We start from the raw sequence: 5,233 nt of genomic DNA, 5'->3' as shown, positions 1-5,233 counted from the left end.
GTTCTTGTGAAATCAAAGAATGATTGATTTTTTGTCGCGAAAGATGTTCTCACGATGATCTTCGTAATACGATTTGACGATGTCTTTAATTTCATGGCTGACGCGACAAAAAATTCTGATTACAACTGATTTTTTATCGAACTAGGTGCGGTCGGGCGCTTTTAAAATTGTGCCTGTCATTTTTCAGCCCGCCCCTAAGAAGGCTAAGAAAAAAGACACGTGGGACTCGGACAGCTCCGGAGGGTCCGGCAAAATTTACGACTCTGGCAGCGTCCGGGAGGTGAAGGAATCTCCGCCCGCGAAAAAGACGGCCCTGAAAGCCCGTGCCAAGGTGAGCTTTTCCACAAGTCTCGTCAATTGTAGCGCACCATTTGTGGACAAGTGATATTTAGAATAGGCATTTGGTGAATTTTTCAGATTCTGCAAACTTCAGCTACTTGAATTATATATAGAAAATTATTGATATTGTAATGAACACTGATATTTTCGGCGGACACTCGTCAGGGGTAATCGTCAGCAACTGGTAGGAAATTTTAAAGAACATCATATTTCTACAATCGCACCACAAAATGTGAGGTCTGCGGCACGAAATTCCTAATGCTCAGAGCTTGAAAAGATCGGAATTTGACTCGAGTCGAGTCATCAAAATCCTGAGCAAATGCGTGTAACACTGCCTAGATCGACGACTGCTCGTGTAAATATGTCTTTCTCGAATAGCTATGTCGCGAATGATGTTCTCACGATGGTCTTCGTAATATCATATGACGATATCCTTTTATTTCATGGCTGACGCGACAAATTTGGATAGAATAACGATACGATGGTGTTTTTCACAATTTTTTTTCGACGCTGCGCTTGGTCAAGTGGTCACGCGCGTTCGAATTCGGTCCGTGTTTTTACAGCCCGCCCCTAAAAAGGCCAGGAGGAAAGAACCGTGGGGCTCGGACAGCCCCGGCGCCGCCGGTAAGATTCCGGAATCAGACGGCAGCGAGGCGGACAGATCTCCACCGGCTAAAAAGAAGGCGCCAAAGGCTCTGGTCAAGGTGGGTTTCGGAACGACGCTCGTAGATTAGTGGGAATCGCCGGTTTTACTTGTGGTCGAGTAGAAGTTTGCGACTTTGCTGCTTTAACCAGAGTCGAATGGCTGGAAAATTTCTGGCTTAACCAAAATAGATCAAAAGTAGAATGATAGCTACCGTTTTTTTTCCGAATTAGTTTGACTGGGCGATTTTTTTACCTAAAAAAGTGAAGAATTCGATCTAAAAAATCAAAATTTTCACGTTTTCGACTAAAAAATGTTAATTCTGACCAAATGTCGACCTTCTGTCTGATTCACAATGAGCAGACGATGGGTCGTCTACAACGGTAGGCCTATAAAGTAGGCTACAAGCTGTAAAATGTCAAATGATAAGTTCACCGACAGTGCTAAATCTACGATACAAACGAAATGCAGGTTGCAAAAAAAGTTTCTACTTTGTATACAAATTCGACGTAACGGTGCAATTTTCACAAGATTTTGACTTATTTGTCATGTCATTTAGAAGTACTTGAGTTTGAACATTGTATTAATTCCAAATCGGATTGAAATTTACATTACCGGATGAAAAAAAAGCTCCCAGAAGCGTATGAGAATGGCAAATGTTTGCACAGCGAGCTTGGCTTGTTTTACACTGCTACACAGTTCACTTTCTTGTAGCGTTTTCATGAAAACCAGAAATTATGTTATAGTTGAAATTAGTGCGGGAAGCGTCTCGCTACTATTAGAGTTACCTACATTTTTCTCAAGTAATGGTGTAGTTGTCGGAGTCTGAATTTGACCGTCTCTGATTCGAACACTGTTTTCCATGCCAGGATCATAAACTCCCCGGAGCAGTGTCTGAAAACGGTCCCGTTGGCGCGGGTAGCGAAAAATGCGAAAATCCTACGTTAGCGCTCTGGAGAAGTAGTCGCTGGAAGGCCAGCGCCTGGCTGATTCCAGGGTTACGAGTGAAATCGACATTGGGTGATTTCGGCACTTGGTCGCCCGTAATCGTAACTTAGCGTGCTGATACCGGGCTTATATTTTTACATGAAAACGGAAGATTTTGTACTCAGAAATTAACATTTTAAGATATTTTGCAACCAAAAAGTTGATTTCGATCAATTTTTTCCCTCGTGTATTTAAATCATTCTACCTTTTATGCTGCAAATTGAGGTCGTCTACCCACAGTAGACTTATAAAGCACTCTGCAAGGTGTAAAATTTTGAATGATAAGTTCACCGACAGCGCAATCTCTACGACGCCAACGAAATTTTGCTTTGTACACAAGTTGCCACAAGCTACGCTTTTGTGTAAATATTATTTAGACATGTCTAAAAATAATCGTAATACGAGCGATTATGGTGAAACAATGACGATACACGCAGCGACAATCGACGATAAACTTCTTCAATCTCAGTCCAAGTCATTGTGTTGACTGCTCAGTTTCCAGTTGAAGTCTTGTAAAACCTACTTTTTATACTTCTGTTTGGTGATATCCAATGTTTCGCATTCATAACATACTAATTTTCCTCGCTTTTAGCAGTTTTTGGTCGCATTTTCAAGTACCAGTACCAATAGACGAAATTCCGCTAGCGTGGTTACTATACTGTTCTTCGGAATTGCAATGAAATGTCGGACGGGTCATCAGAGGATTACGGCGTGCGTTTGTATTTTTCAGCCCGCCCCCAAAAAGTCTAAGATATCGGACTCTGACGCGTCTGGGAAGTCGAACGGTCCCGACAGCAATGTCCCGATAAAGAAGTCGCAGCCGGCTAAAAAGGCGGCACCCAAAGCTAAAGCAGCTGTAAGTATATCGGGCAGGGCTATAGTCCTTTTGCGGTTCATAGGTAGTAGAGATGTACGCTAAGTAAAATTTGTAATTGTAGGCCTAGTTTAATTCAATTCAAAATCAAACTCTCGAGCGTTCACATCTACCAGTTAAAATCGAGCAGAATTTGGTTTGCAGCGTTTTTTTTTATAGACGGCTTAACAATTTAATTGGTGAACCACAGGAATCGGGGAAAAAAGTAATTTTTGAGCGACCCTAGCGTAATCCATTTGCAGACTACGTCCGGTTGTACTCGACGGTTTTTCGGATTTAAACCGAAATTCCTGCACCTGCTCGTGTACTTTCAATTTTCATTCTAAATCAGGTCTAGAATACAGGGTTGTAACCATGTCACAAGTCAATCGGACTTTTATAGTTCATAGACATGCCGGCGATGTCATCTTTTGTTGTATACGATTTTTGATATACAATGTTCTTTCCAAATGTCTACTGCCGAAAATATTCGGGTTCAATACAGCATGAGTTTACTATCGTCTTCCCATTGCGACATTTTTTTCAATTTCAGATACTTTTATTCAGATCATCATGAATGAGGATAGAACAAATGCCACACTTACAAAAAATCAACCACAAATTTCAAACATTGTCCCTAAGCCTACTAATTTACTAATTCCAACATAGTATAAAATTGATCCCTAAACCAAATCCACTATAGATAGGCCTGATCAAGGCAGTTGAAAATCTTAACCGAAAGTTTAGTCAGGAAGACTGTTTTCAGCAGGGCTGTAGCTAAGTCGCAAGTCAATCTGATTAATCTATAGTTTTGACTCGAGTCATTTTCAGTTTGCCATCGAGTCAAGTGAGGAAGCAACGGGTTGAGTCCGAGTCGCAGTGTTCATCTGGGGTCTCGCGTTCATAACGTACTCATTTTTATCACCATGAACATGCTTACACACAAGCAGTTGCTGGGCCTATTTCTGTGGCTTTAAATGGAGTACATTTTCAGAAAGTACATAGCCTAACACTCATTTTGAATATTTTTATTATAATAATACCCTACCCTAGCCGTTTGGGGTTGAAAGGGGGGTTAAAGGTAATGCTGGAGTAAAATCAGTCATGCGTGATGACATTTTTCAGGTTGAATTGTGAAAAAAGGTATGCTTCAAATTTATTGAGTAAGGTATCATATGAAAGCTAAGAACGAGCACTGTCCAATAAAAGCAATGTCAATAGTGATTTCAAGGATCTAAGCTGCGTTATGACAAGAAAACTATATTCATATATTTCCCATGTGTCTAAAGGTATTTTGGGTTATATATTTTTTTATACACCTTGATATATTATAGAATAATACTTCATTAAGCATATGTAATAGCTTGGGGCAGGGCTTACTTTATATTCCAGCTTTTTATATTTCATATTTTGGTGAGTGGTGCTTAGATTATTAATGTTCAAATAGTCGGGGGGTATAGCAGCTGTGCATGGTTGAAAAATATAATTTTGATAACTGCACTATGCACAGCTGGAAAATTCCTAAAGTGACTTTTTATAAAAAAAAGTCTTATTTTCAAGCAATTTCGGTCTTAATTTTGAGACGAAAAATTCTTGTTAAGACCGATTAGTCTTTAAGACCGATTGGTCTTTAAGACATTTTTTCATAAAAAGTCACTTTAAGGCAATAAGACCAAAATTGTCTTATTATTTTTTGTAGTGTAGGGAAGAAAGACGTGAAGGTTACATGGCGTTTAATTACCTTCTGTGAATATTAGCTGCTTCTGGTGGAGCTGGCGTCTAATGCTGCTCTCAAAACTTGTGAAAAATACTATGGGCCTCTCACGAAACCTGCCGGTACTTGAACTGGCTTGCTAGAGTCGCGTCGTCCTTTCAGACTACCGGCCCGGCAAAGGTAAAGACGCAGTGGAAGGGTACTTTGCCAAATTGCAAAAGTCCGTGTTCGATTTGACCAGAATCCTGAAGAACGCCGGACGGCCGAACCTTGCGTTTTCGTGGACTGTGAAATGCGTAGGTCTCGCCCTGCGCAGGCTAGCCGATCTCCATAATGTAAACGTAAGTGCAGATAGCTTCTAATTTGAAATTTCACTATAGCGAGTCGTTGAGACATCATACGGAAACCTTTTTGACAGCAATCTCCGAGATGATCTAATATATTAATTTATCAGCGGGTGTCTTTGAGGTGGTTTGATAGCTTAGTGAGGGCTGAATCACCAAAGCTATGGTCGCGTCTAATTTCTCTGGTGGAGAGTAATTTCCTAATATTAGTACATTCGACACTGTATTGTGACTCTAGACAATCTCATTTTGAGGCCTAACCACTCGAGTGGTACGATTTTCAGGTAACTTCGAAATCTTCATTCAAAATATCTGTCAGTTTAAATTTCCATTTGGTTTTTCGGAATTTCCCA

General features: G+C 40.4%; 1 non-coding gene across 1 annotated transcript; it reads left to right on the top strand.

Moving 5' to 3' along the window:
- Positions 1-723: 723 nt before the first annotated feature.
- Positions 724-799, top strand: LOC145451733 (small nucleolar RNA SNORD35). Its single transcript, XR_013919017.1, has one exon. It is a non-coding gene; the product is annotated as a small nucleolar RNA SNORD35 (small nucleolar RNA).
- The last annotated feature ends 4,434 nt before the right edge of the window (positions 800-5,233 follow it).

Source organism: Botryllus schlosseri, chromosome 1 (genome assembly GCF_051294905.1).
Source record: "Botryllus schlosseri isolate E-star chromosome 1, Bs_hap1, whole genome shotgun sequence".
NCBI classification, from domain to species: Eukaryota; Metazoa; Chordata; class Ascidiacea; order Stolidobranchia; family Styelidae; genus Botryllus; species Botryllus schlosseri.
The sequence above is the reverse complement of the archived record's forward strand: the minus strand, read 5'-3'. Positions and strand labels throughout refer to the sequence as shown.